The sequence below is a fragment of the Leptonychotes weddellii genome, chromosome 3 (assembly GCF_054177405.1).
Source record: "Leptonychotes weddellii isolate Sample4059 chromosome 3, ASM5417740v2, whole genome shotgun sequence".
NCBI lineage: Eukaryota > Metazoa > Chordata > Mammalia > Carnivora > Phocidae > Leptonychotes > Leptonychotes weddellii.
Window position 1 is genome coordinate 164147417 of NC_138371.1, and position 16532 is coordinate 164163948.

A 16532-nucleotide genomic window follows, 5' to 3' on the forward strand; every position below is an offset into this window, starting at 1 on the left:
CACACCTTGGAGAAGGCACGTTGGGAGGCATGAATGCCCTGTTAAGTCTCGATGTCATTTATTTCACATGAGGTCAGAGCCAGAGCCAGTCATGTCCGCTGTGGGAGTGAGAAAGTTAGCAAATGAACCACATTTATACAGTCCTGGATGTCGTGCTTTTTGATTCTCTAAAGTACCCAAAAACTACACAGCACACCAAATCCCAAGGATTCCTGTAACTGAGGAGAAAAAAAACATTCACCATGAAATATTGTAATACAAATCATTTTCCAGATAGTTACTGAATCCCCATGATGTGCCCAGCACTGGGATTTCAGGGATGTGAACGTTCCTGCCCCAGCCTTCAAGTAACTAATGATCTAGAAATTCAACACCCAACCCACAGTCAGTCCATTCTCAAATCCTTCTGACTTTACCTTCTAACTATGTCTTACCATCACCCACGTCTCTCTGACTCTACCCCCACCAGGGTGGTCCAAGCCTCCACCATCTTCTCTCACCTGAACTGTGACCATGTCATCCTAACCGCTCCTCCATGTCCACTCTTCTTCTTTCTGGTCCATTTTCCAAAGCCAGAATGATCTCTGCCAAGGTAAAGTCCACCTTAATTTAAATCTTTGAGCGGTTGCCCAATACCCAAAAATAACAGTAAAATGCCTTAAAATGTCCATAAGGTCCTGCCTGCTATGGCCCCAACCCACCTGCAGTTGATTGCAAAAATGGTCCCAATTTTCCACCCCTCCCTGTACCCATGGCTTGGCCATGGGAAACAATCGCTTCTGGAGAAAAACCCCTACTGACTTCCTAGATTATTTCATTTGTATTTCGTCTCTATTACATATTCCCACAATATATGTGATAGTATAGTATAATGTTAGGAGACCAGACTCCAAGGCCAGACTGCGTGGTTTAGAATCCTAGGTGCCCCACTAGCTAGTTATGCATCCGTGGAAAGACATGTAGCTTCTCTGCGCTTCAATTTCCTCACCGGCAAAACAGGGATCATGGTGTGACCTACCTCACAGCACTGTTCTGAGGACTTGATGGGTTAGTGACATACTTAGACCAATGCTTGGCATGAATCAACCGCAATATAAGAATTAGCTCTTATTAAAGCACCATGTACCTTTCTCTTAGAGCACATTATACTTTTATTTGTGTGATTCTTTGATTAATGCCTCTAGACCAGATTTTGGCAAACTTTTTCTGTGAGCCACCAGACAGTAAATATTTTAAGCTTTGTGGACCAATATGGTCTCTGTCATAACTACCTCATTCTACTGTGGTAGCACAAAAGCAGTCATAGGCATGATATAAACAAGTGGATATAGCTGTGTACCAATAAAACTTTATTGTCAACAGGCAGTGGGCCAGATTTGGCCTACCACTCACAACCCTTGCTATAAACCATCATGAGAATAGAGCAAGTAACTATTTTTTTCCAATCCCAGTTTCTTAATACTATGCTTTACACCCAGTTTCAAAATATATTTATAAGATAAATTGTAGAAGTGTTGAATTCTAGCCCAAAAATTCAAATGTGAATCCATTTCTTTCTAGTCTTTAAATCGAAGTAAATATGACTCCAGACCATAGTCCACTAGGCTGATAGGTATTCAGTATTATGGTCCCTTCCCTCCCAGGATCACAATAGAATTAAAGAAGATTCCATGGTGCCTAGAAAATGAGAGACAGACAACTAATCTTTAGACCACCCTGCTTTTTGCTCTACCCCTCATTGTCTGTACCACGGTTTTTATTTGGGGTCCAGTATCCCTGTTTTCATGCTACACTCTGATGGAAATCTCTGCTAAGTATAAAGACCTGGTTCTTGGGGCCCAGGGCTGAGGTCTTGTCACTTCCCCACTGCTCTGGAACCACATGGGCCTCATGCCTGCCTCATCTTGTTCTTTGTCTTCACAGGAAGTCTCCTCTTCGGATACCCTACTGAACACCCAGAATAAGCAATTTTGCTATTTCTTTTCTTTTTTTTTTTTAAGATTTTATTATTTTTATTTGAGAGAGACAGTGAGCGAGAGAGAAAGAGCACGAGCTGGGGGGAGAGGCAGAGGGAGAGAGAGAAGCAGACTCCCCACTGAGCAGGGAGCCCAATGTGGGGCTCAATCCCAGGACCCTGGGATTACGACCTGAGCTGAAGGCAGACGCTTAACCAACTGAGGGACCCAGGCACCCCAATTTTGCTGTTTCAGAAGACAGGAAGGGCCAAAGCTTCTAGTTAATGCCTGGTAAAAATACTGGAAGTAAGGAAAAATAAAGCTTGGCTATAGCTTTGAAATAGAAAGTCAAGTGGGAAGTAAGGAAATTACAAGAAAAACATAAAGAAATTAATAATTTAACCAACCAAAATACTAATAAGCTCTAAATGCTAACAAACCCTTATCCAGCAACCTATAACAACTGATAACAGGTGAGGGAGGATGATGCAGGCAAGAAAAGGTCAAAGTACTAAGGCTTTCACCACTCCTGTGCACTTCCCTAAACTAAAATCAAGAATGGAAGCTCCCTTAATGCTGGGTTATCTCAGCAAGACATCGCCTTCCAGTATTTGGAGTTTCCTCCAGGGTGTTCTTACAAGGACACTTCAGACTTTGAAGGAATAGAAAGTATTACAACCTGTGGTTTAAGATATCTCAGAGAAAAGCTAAAGGTGCACCTACTTACAAATCAGAAGAGAAAAAATAGAAATTCAGGTTGGAATCAAAGGGACTAAGGTCAAAGGGACAATTTACACACACACACACACACACTTTTGTCACTCAGCTGAAATCCCCTTTTGCCTCATTAAAATACCAACTACTCACTCATCTTGTTTATCTACTTAACATCATCCAGGCAGAGTGCAAAGATCTGTACAGATGCTCCCTTAACCTTTACCTAACCAACTGGCGAGATAACCCCCACTCTCCAAGTTCAACTCTGAGTGAAACACACTGACTCATACCCGACACCTTAAATGTTCCAATCTACTGTGGTTCTCCCAGGTATGCATAAACACTTCTGCTGTCACCCAGCTAATTATACGTTAATTGAGATATGTAGCTTTTATTTCCCAGGCTGTTTATGTACCTGTTACTGCAATTATATGATGTAATAAAATATTACAAAAATCAATAAAAGATGTAGAAAAAGTGTGCAAAACAGTGAATTGTTTCTATAAATTCTGAGTTGAATGCTGTAGAAAAAATCTGAGTTGAAAAGAAGCTTGCTATTAAATTCGGTGTGGGGGAAAGAGAGTAGTGGACTAAGAATAATCCTTCAGTCTGGAAGATTAATATACTCAGATTGATTTCTAAGTATTTTTCACTCTTGCTTCTACTTTAAAGAAACTGAACCAGAAAATACAGGCCATGCAAGATGAATTTAATTTACAACAAGAAACTCCAGTATATAGAGTCAAACTTAAAGAAAATTTCATGGTCCTACATGAAGAGATTGGGAAAAGAATCCACACTTATTTATTTCAAGTGAAAATAAAATTAATGGAAATTTTACTTCTGCCTAAAATGGATGAATGGGAACTTTAAGAACTTCCCATCGGAACACTGAACAAAGTATATGGAACAAAGGATTTCCAGACACTGGACATGAAGGAAACCAAAGGAATCATCTCGAAGAGGTGGGAAACAAGATAGGTGCCCTCTGGCGTTGTACCAGCTGATTGCGTTGCGAGAGATTCCAGACCACGGTATAAGAAAGGGATGCCAGGCAGAACCACAGGGCTCCCCGGATTGAGGAAATAGAGCTGAAAATTCAGGGAGATCGAGATGACAAGAGTTTGCAGGTCAGAATTTAGAGAGGAGAGAGCTACACAGAGAAAACTCTGAGGATCTGTGAAGAGCACCACAGGAATTCATCGGCGTATAGAGCAGTGCACACATGTAAAGGGAAAACCTACCCAAGATGGGGGGAAAGCCACTGGAAAGAATCAAGTGCCTGTTTCTACCAGTTGGACTGATTACCTTTGGCTATTATAGTGGGAGGTGAAGCCAACTCTCACGAAGGGGCCTTTCCCCCAACAGGATGGAGCTTTATTTGCAAGGCAGCTAAACAAAGACAAATGTCCACTACAATGATTGACTATGTATTACTTTCCAGTCGTCAAGTCTAATCTTAATCTGCTATCTCTTTTTATGGTTCACATAAACTCTGAGAAGGATTCAAACTCTTCTTTCTTGCCCATGTATTTATTTCATTTGTTTTTCTAAGACACTGGGGTTTTTTTTGCATTTTTTACGATGCATTTTTACATGAAAATGTTATATATTACAACCAATGAAAATTATGGATCAATCCATTAAAATGGATGTCTCACAATCAATTAAAATTAAAATTAAAATTGCCAACTTTCTTCCCCTTAGAGATGCATAAAAAGGATAGATCTTAGAAATGATGGCATCTTAGGCTCAATGAAATTTGGCAATATCTTTTCTCCCCTATCGTAAAACTTAGCACACTGAATTGTCTTTATCCCTCATTAGACATAAGCCCCACATATGCCCTATTCACGGTTGTATGCCCACTGACTAACTCAGTACTTTAGCATATAAAAGATCCAAACATCACGGAAGTAAAAGACACAGCATAAGGAATATAGTCAACGATACTGTAATAGTGATGTATGGGGACAGATGGCAGCTATACTTGTGGTAAACGTAGCATAATGTATAAACTTGTTGAAGTACTGTGTTATACACCTGAAACTAATGTAACGTTGTGTGTCAACTCTACTCAAATAAAAACAAACAACAATAAGCAAAACAAAACAAAAAGACATATATTTATTGAATAAATAGGTAACTTATTAAATGAGAATGAACCTACTAACCTAATCTCTGCCTTCCATGTTTCTGGTTCCATTAGTCTCTGCGGTTGAAATACATCCAGAAAATGTGTTCTTCCAATGCTTCCGATCCCCGGTGTCTGACTCATTCACCCAACGGTTATTGAACTTGAACTAGATCCCAAGCCTTGTGCTAAGTGCCTTACATGAATTATCTCATTTGATAATCACAACTGTCCTCAATGGTACACTGAGATTTGAGAAATTTAACAAATTACCAAAATCATACACAGCTACAAGTAGGAGGCGCCATGATTTGAACATAGTCTGACGCTAGCTTATGCTCCTCACTGTTCTACTATTGTCAAGCTGGATTCTATAAACACTCTATAATTAACAGACTCTCTTCAGAGTTAAATGCGGCAGGACTCCCAACCTGAGTCTAAGCTGTGTCCACCTTTGGATTCTGGTGTCTTTGGAAGGCTGGTTGGATGGGTCCATCAGGAGTTCTGTTCTATTTCACAGAGAGGCCGTCGATCCACCCCCTCAGGGCATGCTTCCTTACCAACCTCAGGAGAAGGCTGGGCCAGATGGATGAGTGATCCCTACCATTGGTCTAGCTCACAAATGCTGTGATTCTACAAACACTGGTTTGTACATTCTGATACTCACCTGGCCTTTAAAATAGCCTTGCAGGGAGCTCAGCCAGAATGGGTCCTTCGTAACAACAGCAGACCTGTGCAGCTGTCTGGACTCTGGAAATCATGGTGGCAAAGCAACAGCAAAACTGAATGTGCAATGCATGCAGACACAACTGGGGGTCCACCAGCCGGTTCAGGCAGGATGAGAAGGCTCCACTTTTGGAAGTTAACAAGTGTCTCTGGCTGAGCGTGTTTTTGGTCAAGCTAATTGCACATCTGGGAAATTCATCAGAGAATGTGCATTTCTTAGCTCATATTCTTGCAGAGGGTTTACAGATGGATTTAGTAGCCACAGGTAAAAGAACAGCAAGAGCACCATTTTCACAGCTTAGTGCCTGAGTAACATCTGGTTAAACTTCCAGTGTGTCTCTAACTTTTCTTACGTGAATCCACTGCACCATTACTTTTACAAAGCTGGATGGGAAGCTGTTTTTCATTCAGGACTCCAGAGTTGGCACAGGGCTTCTTTCTCTATGCATTCACTTTACATTTAACGGCCAAGGTGCCTCCCAGGACTCTGTCCACATCTCCCTCCTAGTATCCATCACTTGCCAGTCAAACTAGACCATTCCATGTACCAAACACACCTGGGGTTTTCCTGCCTCATGATTTTCTTTCTGCCCTGACTCCCTCCTTACCCCTCAGCCTATCAAACTTACCCACCTTTTAGTACCGTAAACCTTTTAATACTCCCCAAAATCATCTAGACGATTAATGCAATTCTGATAAAAATCTTGACAGTGTTCTTTATGGGTCTTGATTCTGAAATTTAGATGAGGAATATAAATAGCCAAGACCATTATAAGGAAGAATAAAATGGTAGAACTGCCATACCAGATATAAAGACATCATATAAAGGACATATAAACAGTGAACGATCGGTTGAGGGATAGAAGAACAAACCAATGGAAGAGAAAAAAAAGTCTAGAAACAGACTCATGCTTATATGGAAACTTGATGTATGATTGAAGTGGCACAGCCGACCAAAGGACTTTTTGTTTTCATAAATGATGGAGAGATAATAGGGTACCCACATTGGAAAAATAAAATTAGGTGTCTGTCTCATCCTGTATGCAAAATTCTACATCAGTTAAGGCATAAACATGAAACATAAACATTGCAGTAAAAACCCACATGTTGTCTTCTAATTCTCAAAACAACCACAAGAAGTGGGTATCAGTAGCCCTACTCTTGGTGAAGAGTAAAGCTCAGGGGTGCCTGGGTGGTTCAATCGCTTAAGCGTCTGCCTTCAGCTCAGGTCATGATCTCAGGGTCCTGGGATCGAGCGCCACCTCGGGCTCCCTGCTCAGCAGGGAGTCTGCTTCTGCCTCTCACTTATGCTCTCTCTCAAATAAATAAAATCTTAGAAAAAGGGAGTAAAGCTCAAATAAATTAATTTACCCATAATCAGACAGCCAGCAAGTGACTGGCTGACAATTTCCAATTGTCTTCCCAAAGCTTTAATTTTGCCACCTTGCCTCTCCCTCTTCTAAATATTCTTTCAATTATTTGATTTTAAGAAGTGGGGGTGCCTGGGTGGCTCAGTCAGTTAAGCACCGAACTCTTGATTTCGGCTCAGTTCATGATCTCAGGGTCATGGGATGGAGCCCTGAGTGGGGCTCTGCGCTCAGCGGCAAGTCTGCTAGAGATTATTTCTCTTCCTCTGCCCCTCCCCCCTCAAATAAATAAATAAATCTTTTTTTAAAAAGTGGATCTGAGTAAGCAATATGCTAGCTAGCTACCTACCTACTTTTGTCTTCCGTTTGTATATTTTTTGTCTGTTTATCTCAGTGAAGTCATAGAGCATGTCTTGCTTTGTGGCATTTCCGCCTGACATGGGATCTTAGTAATAGATCTTTCTGGCATCTTGGTGATCTGGCATCATCATCCAAAAGCCAGATCTAAAGAGCAGAAAAAGGAGAACAAAATGGCTTTCTGGTCTTTTTTTTTTTTTTTTCCCATTCCTACTTCTTATTCTATCACATGAGTAATACCTTAGAGAAAGATCTGAAGAAATTATACTGGAAAATGCTGATCCAGAGAAGTGTCTGTAGCAAAAAGTGGCCCACATGTCCACACTGATGTAGCCAGAGGGGCTATGTTCCTGTGTCTGCTCAGCTCTCCCACACCCATCCACCCACCAGACTTCTATCCAAGCCACACTATAAAAGGGCTAGTTCACCTCTAACATCTTTTCTTTCTCATTTTAATTGAGTTAACTTTTGGCTGTGGCAATAAAATTCAAATTAACAGTGATTTAAATGAAACAGAAGCTTATTTCTCTCACACAAAGCAGTCTAAACATGAACAATCCAGGAATGAACTATTGACCATAAGTTGGGGATCCATGCTCCTTCTCCCTTGTGAATCTGCCATCCTCAACATCAGCTTCTACCTCAAAGTCAAAGATGGGCTGCTCTAATTCCTGCCATCATGTTCATAGTCCGACACCAGCACCAAAGCAAAAAAAAAGAAAAAGAAAAAGAAAAGTAGACAGCATGTAGCCATGTGCCCATTGAATTCGTGGGGTTCTATTAGTACTGTAAGGGTAGGGAGATTGATATTTGGGAAAACAACAAATGCCTCACCACATATATTTTTGGAATTCACTCAGATTTAGGTGACTACGATTTTTTTCAAGTGTGCCTGTGGCCATGCTTTCCTTCTCCATCTCTCAGAGGAAAGGTCTCTCTTTGTTTAGCACTTGAAGCACTCTTAATTTAAGGGAAAGACAGACATGTAAATTAGAAGTGACAATACCACACGGGAAGTGTTATCAACATATGAAGGAAGAAGCAGCTCATGTGGCCTGGGTGGCTGTGGGATGGAGTGATCGGAAAGGCATCACAGAGGAGGGACATTTGTACCGGGAGCAGACAGCAGTCCTGGTGAAGGGAACAACTGATCCAAACCCCTGGAGGCATGGAAACATGGGGCATGATTCCTGAAATGCAAGGGGTGCCTCTGAACCTGGAGGGAAGGGGCAGAAGGGTAAGGAGATGTAGAGCAGGAGGTGAGGCTGGAAATGGAGGCTTGAAGTCAGACTGTGAGGCAATATAGACCACACTGCAAAATTTGGACTTCCTCTTTTGTGGGGAGCGAGAGCGGATATTCAAGTGGAAGGGAGTTGGTAGAATGTGAGCTTTTCTTTGAGGCCGAATGCATAGGACATTGTAATTAGGGAGACTGGACACGGACGAACAGTGAATGGATGTATGTGTCATTCGCTTTTATCACCCAGACCCTGAATCCTCTTTCTACAGCTGGGAACTCCTTATGAATCCAAGCCCCACTCCCATTAGAGAAGTTGAAAAATGCTGGATCCTTTGTCATCCTCCTGATCTGTGCTCCTGATCTGTGCTCAATCCGTTCCACCTGCCTCAGACTTTGACTTGAAAGATAGTAAGATGGAGGCAACCAACTGTCCCAGTTTGCTTGGGACTGTTCTGTTTTAAAACCGAAAGCCCTACATCCCAAGAAACCTCTCCATCCTGCTCAAACTGGGATGATCAGTCACTCTAGCAGGTACCACACAGAGAAGATAATAAGAACTTTCAGAGGTACACAAGCTACAAAGTCATTGCAAGAGCAAAGCTGAGAATACACAGGCTTGATCAACGGTAACAGCAGCAGACTGGGGGTGAGGGGCAGCTTCTGCTGCTAGGTACAAGGAATCAGCCCAACCAAATGATGCGTGATTGTATTGGGAGAGATGAATGGTGGAGGGTCAAGAGTTGAGCATAGCTGTGAAAAGTGCCATTTAACAGAGAGAAGGTTCATTTATTCTTGGCCATGCTAAATTGAGTCTGTGGACAACATCTAAGGGAAGATTTTCACAGGCATTTGTCAAGATTCCTCTGGAGTCCAGAAGATAAGTGGAGAAACAGAACATCTAACACAGTAATTGGTACACAATCTATGAACGTTGTGCTGAGTTCTATTGACTCTTGGGTTCCTCTCATCAGCATAGACAGAACACACAATTCTCTGCATGCAACAGACACTCAAGAAGGATGTGGTGATTGACTGAGTGATTCATTTCTTAGCTGAGCACAGCAGAGATATTTGATTCATTTTTTACTCATTGATTCAATTATTAGCTGTTAAATACAGAAAGCTTTTTAGAAGGGAAAATGTTCTTCTGTTCACCTGGCCCTGCTTTAATTTCTGACTATTAGGATGTTGTGTCCATTTCTTGAATCAAGTAAATGTGGGTAGCTTCACAATCTTGTATAAATTCTAATTCAAATCAAAATTCCTATTATTTTTACATCCTCAAAAACATTACTGTCCCTAAAAACAGAAGAATTATGCTATAAAAAACTATGTTGAAACAACATAATTTTTAAAACTGAGCCAAGAAGAGAAGAAATCAGAGTAAAGAAAGCCAAGTTTTTTCATTATTAATTATTATGACTATGGTTATTAGCATGGGTAATTTGTGAGAAATTGCTCAGAGGACAACAAAGGTAAGAAGAGAATTGGGCATAAGAAACATTTTCTCTTTTTTACTCCATTTTTATAAGTAAAGACCAATGGGGAGAAAAACCAGTCATTTATTGGTATGGGAAAAAAGTGAATAAAATAAACGGAGCGTTTTTTTAAAGCAGCAAATTTGATAGTTGGCATTTATTACATAGCATGTATCATGTATTATTATTGAGATTCAGGCACCTCAAACTTTTTATAGTTTTAAGTGTTATTATTATACTATTTCTTGATTGTTATAAAATGTCAGTAAATGCAAACACATAGCAATGACAAATACAATAACAATTAAGGCAAAAAGGGGCAGAAAGAGCAGATGAAAATTTCTAGTACCTTCCCCCACACCTTGACCCTGGATGATGGTGATGAAGATGATGATGGTGATGGTGGGGATGGTGGTGATATGATGGTGGTGGGGATGGTGATGATGGTGATGAAGACTTCAGAAATGAACCTAGGAGGAGAAGCATAAGGGGTAGGACATAGGTCTTAGTCCTACGTCCCTAATACCCTATGTCTCTCCTTTCAGAAGTAACCCATATAGGGGTGCCTGGGTGGTTCAGTTGGTTAAGCCTCTGCCTTCAGCTTAGGTCATGATCCCAGGGTCCTAGGATGGATGGAGCCCTAAGTCAGGCTCCCCGTTCAGCCAGGAGCCTGCTTCTCCCTCTGCCCCTCCCCCTGCTCGCGGTTTCTCTCTCTCTCTCTCTCTCTCAAAAAAATAAAATCTTTTAAAAAGAAGAAGTAACCGATATAATTGGTAATTTAGAAAATAAGTCCCCCCCCAGGGAGCCCCAAAGGGTAGGAGAGCATGGATATGTCTTCCTTCCCCCTGCGGGTTTCCTCAAAAAGCAGACCTAGAAATATCCACAGAGTACGAAGAAGTTCTTCACTTTCTTTGGGGATAAAGAAAGTAACTGAGAACAAAAGACAATGGAGAACTTTGCCAATGGAAGGCTTTCTCCCTCCAGCTTTCTGAAGGCAGCAGGTGCCTGGCCACCGAACCCCCGGCTGCAGAGGTGGGCTCAGGGACCTTGCAGAAGCCTTAGCCGCCTGTGCACACTCAGGAGGAGTTGCGGGCGCGCCAGCGAGCTGAGAAGGCGCAGGCTGGACTGGTGAAGGGGCCTCGGCCAGGAGAAGGAGAGGCACTCCGCTCGTGCGGGTCCCTGGCGGGCAAGCATCGCAGCACCTATGGACCCCAGCATTCAGCGCCCCTCAAGCGTCTTGGGCCCTGCAGCGAGCAGCGGCCCCACACTGGGCATAACCGCTAGGATTTGGGACTTGATGGCCCCGAATATTTGCACACAAAAGGATCTATAATGGGACATTAGTGTGAAGGAAAAAGAATCCTGAGGGATCCCCAGAGAGAAAGGAAGGATGCGGGTAGAAATGGAAGGTTAAGAAAACTATGCTGTAAGACAGGGAGAAGAAGCCTAAGAACAGGATTGCACAGGGGGAGCAAATTAAAAGAGGAAAAAGGAAGGGAGACTAAGTCTGGGGTTCAGGAAAGAGGGGAAGTGGAGAGGATGCTGGACAGATAGGCGGTCTGTCCCTTTGCCCTGTCCCTTGTATCCTGCTTGCAAAACCCTTACTCCGCATCTTGATGCACAAAGGCGAACGTGCAACATTGAAATGTGGCAGAATGATACCTCTAGCAATTTCTTTTTCTTAAGAATTGCTGTTTTTTTCTCTGTAGGCCATCAGAATCCTCTGAACAAAAGTAAGTAAAAACCAAGAGGATGTCGGGAGCCCCCAAGCGGCCCCTGAGCATTCTTAGAGGTTTAATGCTGGGGATTGCTGATTGCCACACCCAATATCGAATGGGCGTGCAGGTGGAGCAGGCTAGCCCCGGTTCACGCAGAGCCCGCTGGTATTCGCCAGCACAAGCCCACCTGCTCTCCCCTGCAGACGCCATAAAGCCCGATGGTCCAGTGGTCCAGTGGTCCTACTGAAGCAAGCCACAGAAATCTCCCCGTGCTCCCAACCTGCTGATTCCACAGCGACCACAGTGATGCAAATGACATTGCTATTTTCAGCAGCGTGCTAATGAATTATATTTAACTACATTAAAAAATAATGATTTGGAAAGGCTACAATTATGGTATTTAAAACATAAATGGGATATTAAATGTGGGCTTTGCATTTTCCCGTGCATTAGGAGCCTACCAAATATTCTTTTATCCTCTGAAAGTAAATGGGCAAACAGACTGATCAAATAGCTTCCTCCAAGCAATTAAAACTTTCCATTACCATATGGAAGGATGTATGAATTGTTCCAAAACACTTGTCTCTAATAAGGATGTGTTAACATTTGCCAACAGGGATACGGGAGTTAAATGAGATGGCAACGGAGGCATTAAGATGTAATGGAAAAATGTTTTTCCAAGAAGGCAGAATATGCCTCATTTATCCTGGAAAAGAAAGTCATGAATATATATATAGATAGATGTATATATATATATACTGTATGTATGTATATGTATATATGTGTATGTGTGTGTATATATTTTTATGTGTGTGCATGTGTACATATACATGTGCATGTGCAATATTCCCCATCTTATCTCAACAAACACAGGGAGACCCTAGGTTTACCATCAAGGTAATTGTCTTAGCTTGGGCTGCAATAAAATACCACAAATTGGGTGCCTTAAACAACAGAAATTTACTTTTCCCAGTTTTGGAGACTGGGAAGTCCAAGATCAAGCTGCTGGCCAATTTGGTTACTGGTGAGTGCTCTCATCCATGGCTCGTGAATAGCTACCTTCTCATTCTGTTCTGGGAGGTACAGGGAGGGAGGCAGAGAGAAAGAGATTTTCCTCTTCATATAAGGTCAACAGTCCTATTGGATTAGAAACTTGCCTTCTGATCTCACTTAACCTTAATTACCTCCTAAAGGCTCCTCTCTAAATACAGTCACATTGGGGGTTAGGGCTTCAACGTATGAATTCTGAGGGGACACAGTTCAGTCTGTGCAATAATGAAGCTTAAACTCCAAAGCTCTTTCTTACATACTTCCTTTTTAAGTCTCTGACCTATATTTGTGTTTGTAGTTCTAGATGTTTTTCCATAAGCATCAGGCCCCACAAATCCCAGAACCACTCTAAAGCTCAGATCACAAAGTATTTAAGGATGTTCCAGATATATATAAGAAATAAATAAACCATGTACTGGGATTATATTATCATATGCAATATTCAGAATATACCAAGATACTGAGCAGGGCTTTTCCTGTTATCTTAAAGCTGTTACTAAGGACCAAACCTGTTACCCCACATGCGAAGCAAGATGGCAGCAAATCTCAGCACGGACTTGCCCCCAGGCCAAAGGACAAGCACCAATTCATATACAGCTTCTCCCCCCACCACCTCCCCCAGGCAGCAAAGAGAGAAGACAGAGAGGAAGGGAGCAAGTGCAACTCTATGTTATTTCCTCCCATAAGGAGAAGGGGCTGTTTTCCTTCTCTAGAACTGAGGGTTATATATTTCATTTCCCAGTTGGATTTTCTGATGGTTAATTTTGTGTCAACATGGCTAGATTGTGGTGCCCAGTTGTTTGGACAAACACCAGTCTGGTTGCTGCTATGAAGGTTTAGATGTGATTAACATTTAAATCAGTTGACTCTGAGTAAAGCAGATCACACTTCATAGTGTGGGTGGGCCTCATCTAATCAGTTGAAGGCGTTATGAGCCCAGACTGACGATCCCTGAACAGGAAGGAATTCTGCCTCCAGACCGCCTTTAGACTCAAGACTACAACATCACCTCTTTCCTGGCTCTCCAACCTGCTGGCCTGCCCTACAGATTTCAGACTTGCCAGCCTCTACATAAGCCAATTCCTTAAAATAAATCTCTCTCTCTCTCCCTATATATATAACAAATATATAATTATATTCATAATTATATTCAGATATATTCATATGAATTATATTTGTATATAATAATATATAATATATTTGTATATATAATATATATATAATTATATATAATTATATATAATATATAATTATATATAATTATATAATTTTATTCATATGTGAATATAATTATATATAATATATCCTATATATAGGATGTATACACACACATCCTATTGGCTCCATTTCTCCGGATGAACTCTAATACAGATATCTGGTCAACCAGCACAGGCACTGGTCTGACACCTGAACAAGAGAAAAGAGAAATAGAGGGAGCTGGAGGGGCAGATTTGGAGGGAACAGTTATTGGGGTACCTTCTATACTCACACCTTCTGCACATTAGGTGTACATTTTGAGTTTCCCTTCAGTCAAACAGGTACTCTAGAAGATACCTGGGCTTCCACCATCTTGCCCAGCCCCACAGAACCTGCACACAGTTGTGCCTTGGGAGGCAGCCAGCATAGGGATGCCTGCCAGACAGAGGGCCAGGCATCACGAGCTGGGGAAATAGCAGCAACCAACTAAGAAGAAGACCACCACCACTTGGAGTTAAATAAGGACCATTGGCCCTTCCACGTCCACCTTCCTGCCATATACCCTGGAGGTGCTAAGGGCAAGTTGGGTGGACCAGCACAACATACCGCCCCGCCCGAGGCAAGCAGCTGTCCAGCAGAGGTTTTCATCCTGGCTGCCCAGGAGAATCACCTGGAGGTTAGGAAAAATGACTACCACTCAAGCCCCAGCCCTGAATCTCTCAGAATGGGAGAAATTCGAAAGCTCTCAGTTGCAGCCAGGGCTGAGAACTATCTTTCTTGTTAGTGCCACAGACAAATTAACCCCTAATAAGATAAAGCGAACAAGGCAGTTTTAAGGTTGGATGTCTTAGAGTGAAAAAGAGTGTCTGAAATCCCAGAATGAGGCTGTTCTAGTAACTGTAGTGGACAGAGAGTTATGGAATCCAGCTAACATGTCATCACAGGACTCATTACCCAATGTGTCCCAGTAACCTCTAGCGGATGGAAAGTTATGGAATCCACCTAAGATGCTATCACAGGACTCATTACCCTATAGAATATTACCTTTGGGTGGAAGTTATTGATAAAAATTAAACTAAAAAGGGAGGTTTCATGTACACACCCTAATGAGCTGAGGCCTCTCTGCAAATAGGTTCCAAAGACATCACTTCATGTACTGGCCAGAGCTTCAGGCCGTGCCATCCATCCTACAAATGTTCTTCTAGAAATCCAATAGCCTGAGAGTTTGGTTCCCATTAGGCGAGCAGGATTATAAATGCAGATTTACATTAGTGTTACTCAAGCCAGAAATTTCATATTTTCTCCAAAGCCGGTGCCTCCAGCTATCCCCTGCCCTTCTTAGACACCCAACAGCTGGTAGCCCAAGAGGCAGAGCAAATTTTGGCTCCTGCCCATTCCTTCCATCTCTCCCTCTCCGTCTCCTGCCCCTGCTCCTCACATCTTCACACCCGGCAATGAGAGGATGTTCACCATCTGGACCTTTCTTTCTTTCCAGTGCTCCCTTGGAAATGTGAAGCATGGAGTTGTGGTCCTTTGTGTTTTGCCATTTCGTTCTGCCAACGACCCCACCCTCGGATACAGACACAGAGAAGTTTATCAGGGCTGGAGAAAAGGATGGCGTGGCTTTGCATTTTCTTTCCTCGTTTCACCCTCCCTTCTTACCAGCTTTCTAAACATTGGTCCCCTCGCCCATTTCCTTTGTGATTTTTTCTAGCCTTCCTGTAGTGGCAGCGAGTGTTGTGATGGCCAGAGGAGAAGGTAGTGAGCCCATCCTTAACCACTAAAATAAATTTAGTAATCGCCTGCCACCAAAAGGCCTTCATGCATAAGTGTGATGTGAATATGCCGTGTGGGTGTGTATGTGTGTGCATGCACATGCACGTTTTGCACTGCTGAGCCTTTATGGAGAAAAGAGCCCCTCAAGGCAGAAGCTGTGTATATGAGTCTGCATTTCAACAGGATAATATTTAATATTATATAAATGATAGCATGATCCCTTAAGGAGCATTGTTACTTTCAAAATAATATGTTCTAATTATTATTATCTGTAAAGCCAACAGTAATATTTGGCAACATTGCATTACTTATTTAATACAGTGTGCTGGGGACTATAAGTGCTGTATGCACACTAATGGATTTCCTTTTCACAAAAAAAAAAAAAAATCCCTTGAGGGAAGAGATAATGTTCCATTTTACAGATAAGAAACTGAGACCCAGGAGAGATGAGTAACTGGCTGTAAAGAGAAGGCAAGAGTAGCAAAGAGAAGACACAGATGAAAACCCATCTGCTTCTATGAACCAGGCCTTTCGCCGATGCCTTCATACAAAATAAATACCCATCGGGTATTAGAAGTGTATCTTCAGATGGATTTTGGAGAAGGCAGCTCAAGAAAATCGAAGATAAACCTAGCTAACATGTTCTCGAGTTAGTGTTAGGGCCCGCTCCTGCCTGGAGCAAAGTATCATCTCAAGGTAATATTCCGGGCAAGATTCATAGAATTTGTCTCTGCCCAGAAATGTAGGAATAATTCCATTAGCTCTCTGACCTTCAGGCAAGCCACACACTGTAGATGGGCAATCTGCTTTTCTAAAG